This window comes from Cherax quadricarinatus, chromosome 23 (assembly GCF_038502225.1).
Source record: "Cherax quadricarinatus isolate ZL_2023a chromosome 23, ASM3850222v1, whole genome shotgun sequence".
In the NCBI taxonomy this organism is placed as follows: Eukaryota; Metazoa; Arthropoda; class Malacostraca; order Decapoda; family Parastacidae; genus Cherax; species Cherax quadricarinatus.
This window is the reverse complement of record NC_091314.1, coordinates 5093003-5115694: the sequence shown is the minus strand read 5'-3', so window position 1 is coordinate 5115694 and position 22692 is coordinate 5093003.

Below are 22692 nucleotides of genomic sequence, written 5' to 3'. Positions count from 1 at the left end.
GGACGGTGTTCTTGGAGGGTGTTCCTGGAGGGTGTTCCTGGAAGGTGTTCCTGGAAGGTGCTCCTGAAGGGTGTTCCTGCAGGGTGTTCCTGGAAGGTGTTCCTGTAAGGTTTTCCTGGAGGGTGTTCCTGGAGGGTGTTTCTGGAAGGTGATGCTAGAGAGTGTTCCTGGAGGATGTTCCTGGAAGATGTTCCTAGAGGGTGTTCCTGTAAAGTGTTCCTGGAGGATGTTCCTGGAAGGTGTTCCTGTAAGGTATTCCTGGAGGGTGTTCCTGGAAGGTGTTCCTGGAAGGTGCTCCTGGAGGGTGTTCCTGGAGGGTGTTCCTGGAGGGTGTTCCTAGAAGGTGTTCCTGTAAGTTTTTCCTGGAGGGTGTTCCTGAAGGGTGTTCCTGTAAGGTGTTCCTGGAGGGTGTTCCTAGAAGGTGTTCCTGTAAGGTGTTCCTCGAGGATGTTACTTGAAGGTGTTCCTGGAAGGTGTTCCTGGAGGGTGTTCCTGGAGGGTGTTTCCGGAAGGTGTTCTTGGAGGGTGTTCCTGGAGGGTGTTCCTGTAAGGTGTTCCTGGAAGGTGTTCTTGGAGGGTGTTCCTGGAGGGTGTTCCTGGAAGGTGTTCTTGGAGGGTGTTCCTGGAGGGTGTTCCTGGAGGGTTTTCCTGGAAGGTGTTCCTGGAGGGTGTTCTTGGGGGGTGTTCTTGGAGGGTGTTCCTGGAGGGTATTCCTGGAAGGTGTTTCTAGAGGGTGTTCCTGGAGGGTGTTCCTAGAAAGTGTTCCTGTAAGGTGTTCCTGGAGGGTGTTCCTAGAAAGTGTTCCTGTAAGGTGTTCCTGGAGGGTGTTCCTGGAGGCCTGAAGGGTGCTCCTGGAGGCCTGGAGGGTGCTCCTGGAGGATATTCCTGGAAGGTGTTCCTGGAGGGTGTTCCTGGAGGGTGTTCCTGGAGGGTGTTCCTGGAGGGTGCTCCTGGAAAGTGTTCCTGGGAATCAACACTCCCGGGACCAAGTCTATGACCAGGCTGATGAAATCTTTATTACACCTCCGGTTTTTATTGGTTCTTCAGTTTAAATTCGTAGAGCAGGTGTCAGTGACCCAAGTCAGTTATGTTGGAGGATCCACAGACGACCAAGGACAAACATACAACATCAGTAACATTACAATCCTTTCTGTAAGTTCTTCAGTTCGTAGCCAACGATTCCTGTCCAGGGAGTGGGAGTTTTGCCTTATTTGTAAGTAGTTTGTGCCCGTCAACAATAGAAAACAAAGTCAGACGAAGCTATTGTGCTGTCTCATCGTCTGAGAGCAATAATACTCCAATGAAACATGACAAATATGAAGAACAAAAACAGGCACAATACCGTGACAAGAACAATACGCAAAATAACTCGCGTATATATACTGGCTCCCTCACTCTTTTCTGTTAGTGTGACTTTGTAAATTGTCCAAGTCGTAAGCTTCTGTCTCCTGTGTAGAAACAGCGAAAGAAACTCACCAGATCAATCGGACCAGTGATTATTCGACTAGATTCATTCTGAAGAGTAATGGGTGAGGGGAGGTGGGAAAAAATTGAGGCACAATAGCCTGGGCTAGACTCAGCTGCTAGCCAGCGTGTGGCACCAGTTCTTGCTCCTTGCAGATCAAGAAACAGGTCGGGCGCGTGGCCCGGGGACGGCTGGGGCGCGGCGGACACCCAGGACGTTATACGCAAGGCTATTATGCCACCTACCTGCAGTCGCTTCCGGAGGTCACCGCCCCCGCGGCCCGGTCCCAGACCAGACCTCATCGCTCGTCACGTTGCTACCGACGCACATCTGTGGCAGGGCTAGGCGGGGATGTAGTACGCTGAAGGATCAGGATTGGTGGTGGAGACAAACAAAGGATGCTTGTAAAGGCCCACTCCTGCAGGCGGGCAGAAGGGTTGGACTGTTTACAACGTGAGCTCCTGTTTTCCATCGTGACTGTAAGACCCACCAGTTGGCAGTTGCTATTACAGTATCCTGCTTCTCTGTCCTTCTCAGTCTCTCAAGACATGCCGAGTGAAACGCCTGCAGGTTCAAGGTGAACTCCCAGGGTTCTGAAGAGTTTGTGACCCTCTGACCTGAGCTAATGCGACCCATTACGATATTTGTCTTTGCAATGAATTCACTACTACTGTTACCACCACTACTACTACAACTACTACTACTACTACTATTACTACCACCACCACTAATACTACTACAATTACTACTACTACTACTACTACTGCTAATACTACTACTACTACTACTACTACAACTACTACTACTACAACAACAACAGCTACTACTACTACCACCACCACTACTACCACAACTACTATTACCACTACCTGATCAAGTATGATAGATAATCTTGCGCGGTTTCAACATACACCACGCAACATGCATAATACAACATACACCATACATCATATGCCACACAACATCAAATACACACAAACCTTTCTTCTGGTTAGAGTGCATAGTGTCCATTCTCCCTTCTCTGCTTCGTGATGGTCAAGGTTGAAGGACCGTACACCTTCTGTCAAGGCTACACAACATACAACATACACAACATACAACATGCACAACATACACTATATACAACATACACAACATACAACATACACAACATACAACATACACTATATACAACATACACAACATACAACATACACAACATACACAACATACACTATATACGACATACACAACATACAACATACACAACATACACTATATACAACATAGACAACATACAACATACACAACATACAACATACACAACATACACTGTATACAACATACACAACATACACAACATACAACACATACAACATACGCTATATACAACATACACAACATACAACATACACTATATACAACATACATAAAATACAACATACACAACATACAACATACACAACATACAATATACACAACATACAACATACACAACATACAACATACACAACATGCAACATACACAACATACATCATACACAACATACAACGTACACCACACACAACATACATCATACACAACATACAGCATACACAACATACAACATACACAACATACAACATACAACATATACAACATACACAACATACTACACAACATACAACATACAACATACACAACATACAACATACACAACATACAATATACACAACATATAACACACACAACATACAACATACAACATACACAACATACAACATACACAACATGCAACATGCACAACATACAATATACACAACATACAACATACACAACATACAACATACACAACATACACTATACACAACATACAACATACACAACATACAACATACACAACATGAAATATACACCACATACAACAAACACAACATACAACATACACAACATACAACATACACAACATACAACATACACAACATGCAATATACACCACATACAACATACACAACATACAACATACACAACATACAACTTACACAACATGCAACATACACAGCATACAACATACACAACATACAACATACACAACATACAACATACAGAACATACAACATACAGAACATACAACATACACAACATACAATATACACAACATACAACATACACAACATACAACATACACAACATACAACATACACAACATACAACATACACAACATACAATATACACAACATACAACATACACAACATACAACATACAACATACACAACATACACAATATACAACATACACAACATGCAACATACACAACATACAACATACACAACATACAACATACAACATACACAACATACAACATACACAACATACAACATACACAACATACAACATACACAACATACAACATACACTACATACAATATACACAACATACAACATACACAACATACAACATACATAACATGCACTATACACAACATACAACATACACAACATACAACATACACAACATACAACATACACAACATACAACATACACAACATACAATATACACAACATACAACATACACAATATACAACATACAACATACACAACATACAACATAAACAACATACAACATAAACAACATACAACATAAACAACATACAACATAAACAACATACAACATAAACAACATACAACATAAACAACATACAACATAAACAACATACAACATATACAACATAACAAAGAACATAAACAACATACAACATAAACAACATACACCATACGCAACATACACAGCATACAACATACAAAACATACAACATACACAACATACAACATACATAACATACAACATACACAACATACAACATGCACAACATACAACATACACCACATACAACATACACAACATACAACATACACAACATACACAACATACAACATACAGAATATACAACATACACAACATACAATATACACAACATACAACATACACAACATACAACATACACAACATACAACATACACAACATGCAACATACACAACATACAACATACACAACATACAACATACACAACATACAACATACACAACATGCAACATACAGAAAATACAACATACACAACATACAATATACACAACATACAACATACACAACATACAACATACATAACATGAACTATACACAACATGCAACATACACAACATACAACATACACAACATACAACATACACAACATACAACATGCACAACATACAACATACACAACATACAATATACACAACATACAACATACACAATATACAACATACAACATACACAACATGCAACATACACAACATACAACATACACAACATGCAACAAACACAACATACAACATACACAACATACAACATACAACAACATGCAACATACACAACATACAACATACACAACATGCAACATACACAACATACAACATACACAACATACAACATACTACACCACATACAAAATACACCACATACAACATACACAACATACAACATACAATAAGCAACATACACAACATACAACATACACAACATACAACATACAACATACAACATACACAACATACAACATACAATAAGCAACATACACAACATACAACATACAACATACACAACATACAACATACACAACATACAACATACAACATACACAACATACAACATACAATAAGCAACATACACAACATACAATAAACAACATACACAACATACAACATACACAACATACAACATACAACATACAACATACACAACATACACAACATACAACATACAACATACACAACATACAACATACACAACGTACACAACATACAACATACACAACATACAACATACAACATACACAACATACAACATACACAACGTACACAACATACAACATACACAATATACAACATACAACATACAACATACACAACATACAACATACAATAAGCAACATACACAACATACAACATACAACATACACAACATACAACATACAACATACAACATACACAACATACAACATACAATAAGCAACATACACAACATACAACATACACAACATACAACATACAACATACACAACATACACAACATACAACATACAACATACACAACATACAACATACACAACGTACACAACATACAACATACACAACATACAACATACAACATACACAACATACAACATACACAACGTACACAACATACAACATACACAATATACAACATACAACATACAACATACACAACATACAACATACAACATACACAACATACAACATACAATAAACAACATACACAACATACAACATACAACATACACAACATACAACATACAACATACACAACATACAACATACACAACGTACACAACATACAACATACACAATATACAACATACAACATACAACATACACAACATACAACATACAACATACACAACATACAACATACAATAAACAACATACACAACATACAACATACACAACATACAACATACACAACATACACAACATACAACATACACAACATACAACATACAACATACACAACATACAACATACACAACATACAACATACACAACATACAACATACAACATACACCACACGGTAACAGGCTCTCAACTCCTGTGGGGGCTTAAATCACCATAGTGGGGAGAAGAACAGGCCATCCCACCCTGAGCCCCAAGGTCGCAATCCCCCTGTGTTTCTGCATCATTCTCACCCTTACGGGTGGCGAGGGCGAGGCTGTATCAGCCAGGACACGGGTGCGTGTCCAGGGGATGCCACGCCCATGTCGGCTGGCCCTCGCGGTGCCACCACTGATGGCACCCTCTTTGTTCCTCACCCAACTCACGCCCACACTGAGGGGAAAAAATAGATGTGGGCGTGGGCGTGGGCGGGTCCATTCACTTGTCTCCGGGGGAGGTCGACAGGTGAGTTACCTGGGTATACGCACATGTCCGTGTGTACCTGCTGACTGATACGCACATGTGTTTAACTAGTGGATGCACACATGACTGGTACGCACATGCTTATGTGTACTGAGAGAGAGAGAGAGAGAGAGAGAGAGAGAGAGAGAGAGAGAGAGAGAGAGAGAGAGAGAGAGAGAGAGAGAGAGAGAGAGAGAGAGAAGAGAGAGAGAGAGAGAGAGAGAGAGAGAGAGAGAGAGAGAGAGAGAGAGAGAGAGAGAGAGAGAGAGAGAGAGAGAGAGAGAGAGAGAGAGAGAGAGAGAGAGAGAGAGAGAGAGAGAGAGAGAGAGAGAGAGAGAGAGAGAGAGAGAGAGAGAGAGAGAGAGAGAGAGAGAGAGAGAGAGAGGAGAGGAAGAGAGAGAGGGAGAGAGAGAGAGGTAGAGAGAGAGGTCGAGAGAGAGGGAGAGAGAGAGAGAGAGAGAGAGAGAGAGAGAGAGAGAGAGAGAGAGAGAGAGAGAGAGAGAGAGAGAGAGAGAGAGAGAGACAGAGAGAGAGTGAGAGAGAGAGAGAGAGAGAGAGAGAGAGAGAGAGAGAGAGAGAGAGAGAGAGAGAGAGAGAGAGAGAGAGAGAGAGAGAGAAGGGAGATAAGAGAGAGAGAGAGAGAGAGAGAGAGAGAGAGAGAGAGAGAGAGAGAGAAGAGTAGAGAGAGAGAGAGAGAGAGAGAGAGAGAGAGAGAGAGAGAGAGAGAGAGAGAGAGAGAGAGAGAGAGAGAGAGAGAGAGAGAGAGAGAGAGAGAGAGAGAGAGAGAGAGAGAGAGAGAGAGAGAGAGAGAGAGAGAGAGAGAGAGAGAGAGAGAGAGAGAGAGAGAGAGAGAGAGAGAGAGAGAGAGAGAGAGAGAGAGAGAGAGAGAGATACACACACAGTTTTAACAACCTTCGTGTAGTCGACAGGCTTCAAACCCCATAAAAAATAAACCAACCAATCACAACGCCGTTTTAATAAACCCAAAAAGATTAAAAAATGAAACTAAGTGACAATGAGAATTATTATTTTTTTAAGAAAAATTTAGAAAATTTAGAAATAAAACGGGAATGCCAAACAGAAATAATAGAAATAAAACGTAAATGCTACCAGAAAAACAACAGAAATAAATGGAATACAAACAGAAAACAACAGAAATAAAACGGGAATGCCAACAGAAAAACAACAGGCTGGGAACGGAATGCCAAACAGAAAACAACAGAAATAAAACGGGAATGCCAAACAGAAAACAACAGAAATAAAACGGGAATGCCAAACAGAAAACAACAGAAATAAAACGGGAATGCCAAACAGAAAACAACAGAAATAAAACGGGAATGCCAAACAGAAAACAACAGAAATAAAACGGGAATGCCAAACAGAAAACAACAGAAATAAAACGGGAATGCCAAACAGAAAACAACGGAAATAAAACGGGAATGCCAAACAGAAAACAACGGAAATAAAACGGGAATGCCAAACAGAAAACAACAGAAATAAAACGGGAATGCAACATAAACAACAGAAATAAAATGGAATGCTAAACAGAAAAACAACAGAATAAAACGGGAATGCCAAACAGAAAAAACAACAGGAATAAATGGGAATACAAACAGAAAAACAACAGAAATAAATGGAATGCTAAACATAAAAACAACAGAAATAAACGGGAAATGCCAAATAATAGAAAATAAATAGAATAATGGGAATGCCAAACAGAAAACAACAGAAATAAAACGGGAATACCAAACAGAAAAACAACAGAAATAAACGGGAATGCCAAAACAGAAAAACAACAGAAATAAACGAATGCCAAACAGAAAACAACAGAAATAAAATGGGAATGCCAAACAGAAAAACAACGGAATAAATGGAATTCCAAATAGAACAACGGAATAAATGGAATGCCAAACAGAAAACAACAGAAATAAGACGGGAATGCCAAACAGAAAACAACGGAAATAAAACTGGAATGCCAAACAGAAAACAACGAAGCAAACGGGAATTCCAAACAGAAAACAACGGAAATAAAACGGGAATGCCAAACAGAAAACAACGGAAATAAAACGGGAATGCCAAACAGAAAACAACGGAAATAAAACGGGAATGCCAACCAGAAAACAACAGAAATAAAACGGGAATGCCAACCAGAAAACAACAGAAATAAGACGGGAATGCCAAACAGAAAACAACAGAAATAAAACGGGAATGCTAAACAAAAAATAACAGAAAGAAAACGGGAATGCCAAACAGAAAACAACAGAAATAAAACGGGAATGCCAAACAGAAAACAACAGAAATAAAACGGGAATGCCAAACAGAAAATAACAGAAATAAAACGGGAATGCCAAACAGAAAACAACAGAAATAAAACGGGAATGCCAAACAGAAAATAACAGAAATAAAACGGGAATGCCAAACAGGAAATAACAGAAATAAAGCAGAATGCCAAACAGAAAGCAACAGAAATAAAACGAAATTCCAAACAGAAAACAACAGAAATAAAACGAAATGCCAAACAGAAAGCAACAGAAATAAAACCTTGGAAAATATCCGAGGGGAATATTACCCCTCGGGGGGAGGGGAATATTACCCCCCGGGGGGAGGGGAATATTACCCCCCGGGGGGGAGGGGAAATATTAGGTAATAAAGAAATATTTAACATAGAAAACTGGAATTTTGCACGAGAGAAAACGGGAATGATTTACGTATTAAAACGGGAAAAACGGGAGAGAAAACGGGAATGATGATATTAAAGAAAACGGAAATACAGGAAAATACAGAGAGGGGAAAAAAACAGATACAAATAAATGGTAAAAGAAACGAGAATGATAAAGGAGAATGATAATGGACAGTAAGTGCAAGAAAAGAATGATGGAAGGAAGAATGATGGAAAGAAGAATGATGGAAGGAAGAATGATGGAAAGAAGAATGATGGAAGGAAGAATGATGGAAGGAAGAATGATGGAAGGAAGAATGATGGAAGGAAGAATGATGGAAGGAAGAATGATGGAAGGAAGAATGATGGAAGGAAGAATGATGGAAGGAAGAATGATGGAAGGAAGAATGATGGAAGGAAGAATGATGGAAGGAAGAATGATAAGAATGATAGCTGGGAAAAATCGAAGGTGGAGAATATAGAAGGATGGAAGGGGTTGGAGGGTCGGGAGGGAAGGAGGAGGGGGGATGGTAAGAGGGGGGAAGGAAGGGTGGGAGGGAGAGAATGAAAGAGGGAAGGGAAGGAGGGAGAATGAGATGGAGGAAGGCAGGGAAGAAGAGGGGTGGGAGGGAGAATGAAGCAGGTTGACAAGTTGAGGAGGGGGAGGGAAGTGGCATGCCGGGGAGGGGGGTCGTTGGGAGGGAGCGAGGGAGGTAGGCATGTGGGAGAGAAGGAGGGAGGATGAAGTTGATGGGAGGATGACAGGGAAAGGGTGGGTGAGAGAGAGAGAGAGAGAGAGAGAGAGAGAGAGAGAGAGAGAGAGGTGGGGATGGGGAAAGAGAGCGAGAGAGAGCACGGTCGGCTTTAAAGAGCACGCAATCAGGGAAAATGGGAACTCACAGAGGATCTGAACCAAGGTTGCAGGATCGAACCTCCTCCCGCAAACACGTTTCCAGAGGCACCTCAACATGTCATCAGTGTTCTCAAGGTAAGTCAAGGTAAGTCAAGGTAAGTCAAGGTAAGTCATATATGGGGACACAGAAGGTCAGGTGTATAGAACACACAAGTCAATAACCGTAGCAGAAAGAGAAAGAGAGAGAGAGAGAGAGAGAGAGAGAGAGAGAGAGAGAGAGAGAGAGAGAGAGAGAGAGAGAGAGAGAGAGAGAGAGAGAGAGAGAGAGAGAGAGAAAGAGGAGGTTCCAGTAGTCAAAATACCAGGAGTGCAGAGGGTACGGTTTTGGTAATTTGACTTAGTTTTGGTGGCCAGTGTTGGTTGACTGGTTCTGAGTGGCAGTGTTGGTTGACTGGTTCTGAGTGGCAGTGTTGGTTGACTGGTTCTGAGTGGCAGTGTTGGTTGACTGGTTCTGAGTGGCAGTGTTGGTTGACTGGTTCTGAGTGGCAGTGTTGGTTGACTGGTTCTGAGTGGCAGTGTTGGTTGACTGGTTCTGAGTGGCAGTGTTGGTTGACTGGTTCTGAGTGGCAGTGTTGGTTGTCTGGTTCTGAGTGGCAGTGTTGGTTGACTGGTTCTGAGTGGCAGTGTTAGTTGACTGGTTCTGAGTGGCAGTGTTGGTTGGCTGGTTCTGAGTGGCAGTGTTGGTTGGCTGGTTCACAGTGGCAGTGTTGGTTGACTAGTTCTGAGTGGCAGTGTTGGTTGACTGGTTCACAGTGGAGTGTTGGTTGACTAGTTCTGAGTGGCAGTGTTGGTTGACTGGTTGAGTGGCAGTGTTGGTCGACTGGTTCTGAGTGGCAGTGTTGGTTGACTGGTTCCGAGTGGCAGTGTTGGTTGACTGGTTCTGAGTGGCAGTGTTGGTTGACTGGTTCTGAGTGGGAGTGTTGGTTGACTGGTTCTGAGTGGCAGTGTTGGTTGATTGGTTCTGAGTGGCAGTGTTGGTTGACTGGTTCTGAGTGGCAGTGTTGGTTGATTGGTTCTGAGTGGCAGTGTTGGTTGACTGGTTCTGAGTGGCAGTGTTGGTTGACTGGTTCTGAGTGGCAGTGTTGGTTGACTGGTTCTGAGTGGCAGTGTTGGTTGACTGGGTCTGAGTGGCAGTGTTGGTTGATTGGTTCTGAGTGGCAGTGTTGGTTGACTGGTTCTGAGTGGCAGTGTTGGTTGACTGGTTCACTGGCAGTGTTGGTTGACTGGCTCTGAGTGGCAGTGTTGGTTGACTGGTTCACAGTGGCAGTGATGGTTGACTGGTTCACAGTGGCAGTGTTAGTTGACTGGTTCTGAGTGGCAGTGTTGGTTGACTGGTTCTGAGTGGCAGTGTTGGTTGACTGGTTCTGAGTGGCAGTGTTGGTTGATTGGTTCTGAGTGGCAGTGTTGGTTGACTGGTTCTGAGTGGCAGTGTTGGTTGACTGGTTCTGAGTGGCAGTGTTGGTTTACTGGTTCTGAGTGGCAGTGTTGGTTGACTGGTTCTGAGTGGCAGTGTTGGTTGACTGGTTCACAGTGGCAGTGTTGGTTGGTTGACTGGTTCACAGTGGCAGTGTTGGTTGACTAGTTCTGAGTGGCAGTGTTGGTTGACTGGTTGAGTGGCAGTGTTGGTTGACTGGTTCTGAGTGGCAGTGTTGGTTGGCTGGTTCTGAGTGGCAGTGTTGGTTGGCTGGTTCACAATGGCAGTGTTGGTTGGTTGACTGGTTCACAGTGGCAGTGTTGGTTGACTAGTTCTGAGTGGCAGTGTTGGTTGACTGGTTGAGTGGCAGTGTTGGTTGACTGGTTCTGAGTGGCAGTGTTGGTTGACTGGTTCTGAGTGGCAATGTTGGTTGACTGGTTCTGAGTGGCAGTGTTGGTTGACTGGTTCTGAGTGGCAGTGTTAGTTGACTCGTTCTGAGTGGCAGTGTTGGTTGATTGGTTCTGAGTGGCAGTGTTGGTTGGCTGGTTCACATTGGCAGTGTTGGTTGACTGGTTCTGATTGGCAGTGTTGGTTGACTGGTTCTGAGTGGCAGTGTTGGTTGACTGGTTCTGAGTGGCAGTGTTGGTTGATTGGTTGTGAGTGGCAGTGTTGGTTGACTGGTTCTGAGTGGCAGTGTTGGTTGACTGGTTCACTGGCAGTGTTGGTTGACTGGTTCACAGTGGCAGTGTTAGTTGACTGGCTCTGAGCGGCAGTGTTGGTTGACTGGTTCACAGTGGCAGTGATGGTTGACTGGTTCACAGTGGCAGTGTTAGTTGACTGGTTCTGAGTGGCAGTATTGGTTGACTAGTTCTGAGTGGCAGTGTTGGTTGACTGGTTCTGAGTGGCAGTGTTGGTTGATTGGTTCTGAGTGGCAGTGTTGGTTGACTGGTTCTGAGTGACAGTGTTGGTTGACTAGTTCTGAGTGGCAGTGTTGGTTGACTGGTTCTGAGTGGCAGTGTTGGTTGACTGGTTCTGAGTGGCAGTGTTGGTTGACTGGTTCTGAGTGGCAGTGTTGGTTGACTGGTTCTGAGTGGCAGTGTTGGTTGACTGGTTCTGAGTGGCAGTGTTGGTTGACTAGTTCTGAGTGGCAGTGTTGGTTGACTGGTTCTGAGTGGCAGTGTTGGTTGACTGGTTCTGAGTGGCAGTGTTGGTTGACTGGTTCTGAGTGGCTGTGTTGGTTGACTAGTTCTGAGTGGCAGTGTTGGTTGACTGGTTCTGAGTGGCAGTGTTGGTTGACTGGTTCTGAGTGGCAGTGTTGGTTGACTGGTTCTGAGTAGCAGTGTTGGTTGACTGGTTCTGAGTGGCAGTGTTGGTTGACTAGTTCTGAGTGGCAGTGTTGGTTGACTGGTTCTGAGTGGCAGTGTTGGTTGACTGGTTCTGAGTGGCAGTGTTGGTTGACTGGTTCTGAGTGGCAGTGTTGGTTGACTGGTTCTGAGTGGCAGTGTTGGTTGACTGGTTCTGAGTGGCAGTGTTGGTTGACTGGTTCACAGTGGCAGTGTTGGTTGACTGGTTCTGAGTGGCAGTGTTGGTTGATTGGTTCTGAGTGGCAGTGTTGGTTGACTGGTTCTGAGTGGCAGTGCTGGTTGACTGGTTCTTAGTGGCAGTGTTGGTTGACTGGTTCTGAGTGGCAGTGTTGGTTGACTGGTTCTTAGTGGCAGTGTTGGTTGACTGGTTCTGAGTGGCAGTGTTGGTTGACTGGTTCTGAGTGGCAGTGTTGGTTGATTGGTTCTGAGTGGCAGTGTTGGTTGACTGGTTCTGAGTGGCAGTGTTTGTTGATTGGTTCTGAGTGGCAGTGTTGGTTGGCTGGTTCACATTGGCAGTGTTGGTTGACTGGTTCTGAGTGGCAGTGTTGGTTGACTGGTTCATAGTGGCAGTGCTGGTTGACTGGTTCTGAGTGGCAGTGTTGGTTGATTGGTTCTGAGTGGCAGTGTTGGTTGACTGGTTCTGAGTGGCAGTGCTGGTTGACTGGTTCTGAGTGGCAGTGCTGGTTGACTGGTTCTGAGTGGCAGTGTTGGTTGACTGGTTCTGAGTGGCAGTGTTGGTTGACTGGTTCTGAGTGACAGTGTTGGTTGATTGGTTCTGAGTGGCAGTGTTGGTTGACTGGTTCTGATTGGCAGTGTTGGTTGATTGGTTCTGAGTGGCAGTGTTGGTTGACTGGTTCTGATTGGTAGTGTTGGTTGACTGGTTCTGAGTGGCAGTGCTGGTTGACTGATTCTGAGTGGCAGTGCTGGTTGACTGGTTCTGAGTGGCAGTGTTGGTTGACTGGTTCTGAGTGGCAGTGTTGGTTGACTGGTTCTGAGTGGCAGTGTTGGTTGATTGGTTCTGAGTGGCAGTGTTGGTTGACTGGTTCTGAGTAGCAGTGTTGGTTGGCTGGTTCACATTGGCAGTGTTGGTTGACTGGTTCTGAGTGGCAGTGTTGGTTGACTGGTTCTGAGTGGCAGTGTTGGTTGATTGGTTCTGAGTGGCAGTGTTGGTTGATTGGTTCTGAGTGGCAGTGTTGGTTGGCTGGTTCACATTATCAGTGTTGGTTGACTGGTTCTGAGTGGCAGTGTTGGTTGACTGGTTCTGAGTGGCAGTGTTGGTTGACTTGTTCTGAGTGGCAGTGTTAGTTGACTGGCTCTGAGTGGCAGTGTTGGTTGACTGGTTCTGAGTGGCAGCGTTAGTTGACTTGTTCTGAGTGGCAGTGTTAGTTGACTGGCTCTGAGTGGCAGTGTTAGTTGACTGGCTCTGAGTGGCAGTGTTGGTTGACTGGTTCTGAGTGGCAGTGTTGGTTGACTTGTTCTGAGTGGCAGTGTTGGTTGACTTGTTCTGAGTGGCAGTGTTAGTTGACTGGCTCTGAGTGGCAGTGTTGGTTCCCTGGTTCACAGAGCCTAGTTTAGAATTAATAACCCACATTAATATAAGAAAGTCAAGGTGTACCTAATGCTAGGTGAACAGACAGGAAAAGCAGGAGTAAGGAAACAAGTCCAATGTCTCCAACTGCCTCGGAATGACTTCGAAAAAGCTCTTGACTACATGCCCATGCACTCTGCCCCATGCCAACACCCTATCACATGCTTTTAATAGTCAATGGAAAGGGAGCCTAGACACGGGGGTCAACCCACAGTTACAGTAGATATAGCCTCTCTCTCTCTCTCTCTCTCTCTCTCTCTCTCTCTCTCTCTCTCTCTCTCTCTCTCTCTCTCTCTCTCTCTCTCTCTCTCTCTCTCTTTTTTACTCAGGTTTGACAAGGTTAGGTTAAGGATTCCTAACTTTATTGACAAGCCAAGAGCTATTACCTACATCAGCTCATTTGAAAGCATTTTTATTGTCATGAAACAAACAAGTAGGGAACAGGATGAAGTTGGAGCCATCTCTGGGCCAGCATTTTCATCTGATCAACTCTAATCTCTCTCTCTTTCTTTCTCTCTTCGAAGGTGACAGCGTAGCACTAGAGACCGATAACACTATCGCCCCAGATTATATCTTGATAGGATTTTAAGTAGGATTGCTGACTACATAGACTCACAACAACTGCACAACCTATTGCAACTGTTTGACCACTGGAAGACAAAAATATGAGTATGCACTATATACAGATTTTGCAAAAGCTTTTGACAAGTGCAATCATGGTATGGCAGCACACAGAACCCGTTCCAAAAAAAAAAAAAGAATAACCGGAAAAGAGAACAGATAGATTTTTAACTTTCTAGCAAATAGAACGCGAAGAGTAAAAGTTAACAGAGTTAAGTCAGAGGCTGCCACAGTGAAAAGCTCTGTTGCATGAGGCATGATACTCACACTTAAGTCAGAGGCTGCCACAGTGAAAAGCTCTGTTGCATGAGGCATGATACTCACTCCCATCATTTTCAGCATCTTCGTATTGGACATACACAGATATATGAATCATAGCAACATATTCTTTGCAGATGATACTGGAATTTACACTAGAGTGACTTCCATTAAAGGCTATATAACTAATTTTTTTTCCAACACGATAAAACGAAAAACCAACAAGAACTTAAAAATTATACCATCAGAGGATTTCGCTTTTAATGAATACAAAAGAATACAACAGTCATTATCACAACCTTGAGGATAACGAGAACCTTCAAAACAAGGGATGTCAAGCTAATGACAGTCGTCTTTAAGACGCTCTCTCTGGTATGGAATGCTACCGTACACAAACAGGACCTTTTGAGGCTGGTTAAATTTGCAGATCTAGAGAATGTACAGAGAACCATCAATGTACGTATAAGTTTAGTTAAGCACCTAAATTAATGAGAATCTTCGAAGTCTCTTGACTTATACTCCTTGCAATGAGGACTAGAAAGTTGCATCAACATTTATATTTGGAAAATCGTGGAGGACTGGCCACAAGTCTGCACACAGAAGTCACTCCCTAGAGAGCAAGGGGGTCGGCAGACAGTGAAAAATACTCTGATGAAATGCAGTGGTACCTTGAATACACAGAGAGACAACTCAATAAATGTTTGGGGTCCAAGACTATTCAACAGCCTCCCATTATGCATAAAGAGGATTACCAATTGACTCTTAGCTATCGTCTTCAAGAGGGAACTGGATAGGTTTCTAAAGTCAGTTCCCCGTCCAATTGTTCTGTAATTTGTATGTTGGACTGCTTGTGTCCAGCAATAACAGCTTGTCTGATCAGGCTTTGATCCACCTGGAGGACTTGTCAGGAGCCCCCAGAAGCATCCTTCTGGTTGTCCTTCTACCGTGAGCTTAGTATTATTTGATTTCTTAGATTTACCTAGGAGTTAGCTAAGTGTTGTGGGTGGCATCTTGAGTCATGGGTTTACAAGTCCGCCAGTGTTAATAACCTCAAACTACTGCTGTCGTTATTCTTTTTTTCTATGAAAACATCTGCATGTTTGCTTACGGAATGCAAATATCAATAAGTCATTTTCCAACTGAGTTATCCTAGGGTATCCTAGGATTTCCTGTATATGAATAACCCACATTCAGTAGCACAATAAAACAAATAATTTCAATCTGTTTGAGATCCTCATCAACACCTGATAAGGATCTTGAGTAGACTGAAATTGCTTTTTTTTTCTGTGCTATTGAAAGTGGGTTTTTAGTATGTATTGTCCATACAGTAAGTGTATGGTTCACTCACTAGGATTTCCCAGGTAATAGCTACGTTACAATTTATTCGTTATTCCTCACACAACAATTGATATGCTCTCTCGACAACTGAACTAGCAATTCAGATTATAGCAGTTCTGGGGCTCTATTGCTGTAGTGTCGGGGTTCAAGACTAGGAAGTGATGGCAGAATACAACTGTGGAACTGTTATTGGAGGCACTGTATTGAATATCCATGGCGAGCCTGGCCTATGCACTTCTGTCTGTCCCCTAGGTCTGGTTGAGAGTCACAGAGAGAGGCCTCTCAGGCATGGCCTACATGCAAAGTACAAACAGGGTTAACGTGACTAAGGCTTGGCCAGGGGGCCTTGCCTATAAATTGGGTTATCATAGTATAAACTATACAAGTATTGTAATATTAACAGTATTAATTATCCAGTTCAGTCCACCAATCAAGTGAGAGCCGGCCCCCAACCAAGGTGACATCACACCTTCCTGCCTGGCTGAGTGGCAGACTCTTGCTTACTCTGGTCCAGTCCACTCCTCTCAGTGGCTCTGTCCTATCATTACATTGCTAACTTAACATTGTAAATATTGTACACAGTGGTGAAGGAATATGTAGGGAGACAGAAAAAAAAATACTACCCCTTCTGTTTGCCTTGCCCTTCATTTGCCAGGTTTCTCGCTATATTACTGTCTGTGGTTACTGCCAGGTGCAACAGACCAGCAACTGCTGCCTGTGTTTGTAATATACTTAGTGTACCGTTGTTACATTACTCCAAAGAATATGTCGACTCTCCCAAACAGACATTTCTTCCTCCTCTTCTTCTTCTTCTTCTTCTTCTTCTTCTTCTTCTTCTTCTTCTTCTTCTTCTTCTTCTTCTTCTTCTTCTTCTTCTTCTTCTTCTTCTTCTTTTTCTTCTTCTTCTTCTTATTATTATTATTATTATTATTATTATTATTATTATTATTATTATTATTATTATTATTATTATTATTATTATTATTATTGTTAATCAATGGGGAGAGGAGTGAGTCGGGATTGGTGGGAAGGGGGGACGAAGGGAGGAGATTGGAGGGGAAAGGCGAGGGAGGAAGGGAGGGAGGGAGGGTATGTGAGATGGGGGGGAGAAAGAGAGTTGGATTGAGGGATGGAAGGGACCACGGGAGGGCTAGAGATCTTGCTGGGGGAGAGAAGGGCAGGACAATAGGGAGTATATGAAGGGGAAGGAACAAAGAGGGAGGGGAGGAAAGTTGGGGAAGCTTGTCTTGTCTTCCATCAACAGCCATCTTGGTAGTGGAGCTCTCTCTCTCTCTCTCTCTCTTTCTCTCTCTCTCTCTCTCTCTCTCTCTCTCTCTCTCTCTCTCTCTCTCTCTCTCTCTCTCTCTCTCTCTCTCTCTCTCTCTCTCTCTCTCTCTCTCAAAACAGCCAGTTTTGTTGGTAATTTCCCTTATGCATGAAGGGAGGATGTTGCTGAGTTTTGGTCCCTTTACATTTATCGAATTTTCTCTTAGTATGCTCACCGCACATTTGGTCTTCATTGGAGGTATCACCCGCCATCTGCCAAGCCTCTTGTGTTTATATGTAGTGATTTTGGTGTGCAGGTTTGTTGCCAATCCATTACTTTCCATGTGTGTGTTATGATGTACTTTTCGCCTACATTCCAAGGAGTACAGTGCGAGAGTTTTCAAGTGCTCTCAGTAATTCAGGAACTTGACTGAGTTTATATGAACCGTGAAGGTTCTTCGTTCATTCTCAAGTTTCGCAATATTGCCGGCCTTAAGGGTTCCATTAGTGTAGAGCAATAATCCAGCCTTGAAAGGATGCCGTCTTGGCATCTATTGTTTTGAAAGTTCTAGTTATCTAAACTCTCGTTTTCTGTGTTGTTACAATAATAACATTGCTGTGCTCATTGACCATAAGAGCTACTGACATTATTACTCCCAGTTCTCATGTTAGATTTACTGGGTAATTACCCCCATGGTTGCAATTATTAAAGTCCGACTGTACTGCATCTGCATTTTACTTGTCTTCAAGACCATGTCGTAACAGTCCAGCAACTGCGAGAAGCAGGAGCGACCTTTTCTTAACCCGTGACGACCTGGGTTGTGCAGCTGCTGCGAGTCCACGTAACTAGTAATCTTGCTTCTTAAAAATCCTTAAAAAAATCTTGATAACGTGGGACGCCAGCAATATTGGTCTATAGTTTTCTTACGATTGTTTTACTGCCACCTTTGTGGAGTGAGGGGGGGGGAGGCTATATTAATGGCTTTAACATGTACTGGATGACTCCTGAATTCAGTATTCAGGTTTCTCCTCTTCCAAAGAATGTTTGAGGTACAAGATCATGATTTCCTGCAATTCTTGGTGAATATGGAGATGGTAATGACACGATTGCAGACAAACCACGGTACGGGTGGGGGTTAGAACTCATGGTAGGTGAGTAGTATAACTCCAGGCCAGTGCGTCAACCACTGGACCAGCTGGCTACAATAAGATTCATCCAACTAGGTATATTTATATACCATAGGGAAGTTAGCATGGGCCACCACTGTGACCACAGCTGGTCCTGGGGAGGAGTGCTGTCAGTGGCTTCCATGTCAAGTGCAGTTAGGTTCGCATATAAAATTATGGAGATGTCAGTAGCGTTTTCCTTCTCGTTCATTACAAAGTTATTCAGGTCGTCAGTCCTTTGACTGATTAATGGTTCACTGAACACTCAGTCCACATTCACTTATTATTATTTTCGTGAAATACGATGATTTTTGTCCTGTTTACTCCCTCTGTGTCACTATGATACTGTTTACTCCCTCTGTGTCACTATGATACTGTTTACTCCCTCTGTGTCACTATGATACTGTTTACTCCCTCTGTGTCACTATGATACCGTTTACTCCCTCTGTGTCACTATGATACTGTTTACTCCCTCTGTGTCACTATGATACTGTTTACTCCCTCTGTGTCACTATGATACTGTTTACTCCCTCTGTGTCACTATGATACTGTTTACTCCCTCTGTGTCACTATGATACTGTTTACTCCCTCTGTGTCACTATGATGCTGTTTACTCCCTCTGTGTCACTATGATACTGTTTACTCCCTCTGTGTCACTATGATACTGTTTACTCCCTCTGTGTCACTATGATGCTGTTTACTCCCTCTGTGTCACTATGATACTGTTTACTCCCTCTGTGTCACTATGATACTGTTTACTCCCTCTGTGTCACTATGATACTGTTTACTCCCTCTGTGTCACTATGATGCTGTTTACTCCCTCTGTGTCACTATGATACTGTTTACTCCCTCTGTGTCACTATGATACTGTTTACTCCCTCTGTGTCACTATGATACTGTTTACTCCCTCTGTGTCACTATGATACTGTTTACTCCCTCTGTGTCACTATGATACTGTTTACTCCCTGTGTCACTATGATACTGTTTACTCCCTCTGTGTCACTATGATACTGTTTACTCCCTCTGTGTCACTATGATACTGTTTACTCCCTCTGTGTCACTATGATACTGTTTACTCCCTCTGTGTCACTATGATACTGTTTACTCACTCTGTGTCACTATGATACTGTTTACTCCCTCTGTGTCACTATGATACTGTTTACTCCCTCTGTGTCACTATGATACTGTTTACTCCCTCTGTGTCACTATGATACCGTTTACTCCCTCTGTGTCACTATGATACTGTTTACTCCCTCTGTGTCACTATGATACTGTTTACTCCCTGTGTCACTATGATACTGTTTACTCCCTCTGTGTCACTATGATACTGTTTACTCCCTCTGTGTCACTATGATACTGTTTACTCCCTCTGTGTCACTATGATACTGTTTACTCCCTCTGTGTCACTATGATACTGTTTACTCACTCTGTGTCACTATGATACTGTTTACTCCCTCTGTGTCACTATGATGCTGTTTACTCCCTCTGTGTCACTATGATACTGTTTACTCACTCTGTGTCACTATGTTACTGTTTACTCCCTCTGTGTCACTATGATACTGTTTACTCCCTCTGTGTCACTATGATACTGTTTACTCCCTCTGTGTCACTATGATGCTGTTTACTCCCTCTGTGTCACTATGATGCTGTTTACTCCCTCTGTGTCACTATGATACTGTTTACTCCCTCTGTGTCACTATGATACTGTTTACTCCCTCTGTGTCACTATGATACTGTTTACTCCCTCTGTGTCACTATGATACTGTTTACTCCCTCTGTGTCACTATGATGCTGTTTACTCCCTCTGTGTCACTATGATACTGTTTACTCACTCTGTGTCACTATGTTACTGTTTACTCCCTCTGTGTCACTATGATACTGTTTACTCCCTCTGTGTCACTATGATACTGTTTACTCCCTCTGTGTCACTATGATACTGTTTACTCTCTCTGTGTCACTATGATACTGTTTACTCCCTCTGTGTCACTATGATGCTGTTTACTCCCTCTGTGTCACTATGATACTGTTTACTCCCTCTGTGTCACTATGATACTGTTTACTCCCTCTGTGTCACTATGATACTGTTTACTCCCTCTGTGTCACTATGATACTGTTTACTCCCTCTGTGTCACTATGATACTGTTTACTCCCTCTGTGTCACTATGATGCTGTTTACTCCCTCTGTGTCACTATGATACTGTTTACTCCCTCTGTGTCACTATGATACTGTTTACTCACTCTGTGTCACTATGATACTGTTTACTCCCTCTGTGTCACTATGATACTGTTTACTCCCTCTGTGTCACTATGATACTGTTTACTCCCTCTGTGTCACTATGATACTGTTTACTCCCTCTGTGTCACTATGATGCTCAACTCTTCTCCAGGCTGAGGGACTGACCACCTCAATACTTTTTCTCCAAGGTTGATGGACTGATTACATCATCTTTATTTCATTACTACTGCTCCATTTTTATTTGACTGAAGAAGCCTACTGTGTAGGCGAAACGTTTCATCAATAAAGATACCCAACAGCTGCACATGTGTCTTAATCTTAAACTTGTCGGTATTTTATATAATTTTCAACAAAGTTTGCAGTCATTGAGAAGTTGTGTGGTCCGTCATGTTCGCCTACAGAGGGCGCGTTTTTTCCTTTCCAACTCTCACATTCTCATCCTTCGTAATGGCGTGTGTCCGCAGCGCATTTCTGATGCAGTTTAGTTCATCCTTATTGTTAAAGTCCTTATTGTTAAAGTGAAATTTGTTGATCATTCTCTCATACATGACCGTGAGAGAATGTTCAGTTTTAATCAACAAAGTCTAGACAACATCATTCGTGGCGTTAAGTAACTTCAGCACGTATGAGTGACTCATTAATCTATCGGAGCCCCCCACCATACCCTCAATTCCTTGCTACTGCCTGTTGTACCAATCGCATCTTAGTAGGTTGTTCCCAGTTTGACCTCGAAGTGGTTCGCCGGTATGGTCCCGGCCCGGGTCTCTTCCGTGAGGTGACCCCGGCATTGGGTCCCCAGGTAGGAGAGTGTCATACGTATACCTGGAGTGTACTTGGAGAGGGTGTCTAGGGTCAACGCCCCAGCGCCCCGGTCTGTGACCAGACCTCGCGGCGAATCAAGGCCTGATCACCCAGGCTGTAACTGCTGGCAGACACACAAACCGACGTTACTTGATGTCTTGCGCAATAGTCTTCTGCCCAGGACACCAAATTTCGTTGGCAAAGCAAACTTGTATAGCGCGAGTCTGCAAAATCAGCAAACACCGAATCTGACTCAGCGAGGAGAACACTGATGGAGATCGTCCTGTTGTTGCTCGGGTTAACAACTCAAACGTTTGCTAAGAAGAGAATGACAAGCGCTTCTTGCTGTTTCTGTTGTGCATTTTGTAAGCAGTTGTGTATATGACTGTAAGTCTCAGGTGTGGTGACTGGAGGCTTGGTCACCTGTTGAAGCTGGAGAAGCCTAGACTCGGAAGGGATATGGGGAAGTACGCCAGCTACGGCAACAGCAGTAATAACAGCTGCCGAAGCAGCAGTTATAGCAACTGCAGTAGCAGTAACAGCAGCTGCAGCAACATTTACAGCAGTAATAACAGCAGTATGGACGTTACAAAAACTGTACTGGAGTGACAGCTGGGCGGCTCCCTTATAGGACGACGCCCATGCCACTACTGTGCAGGGTCCCGCCCACACCAGCCCACTCCAGCG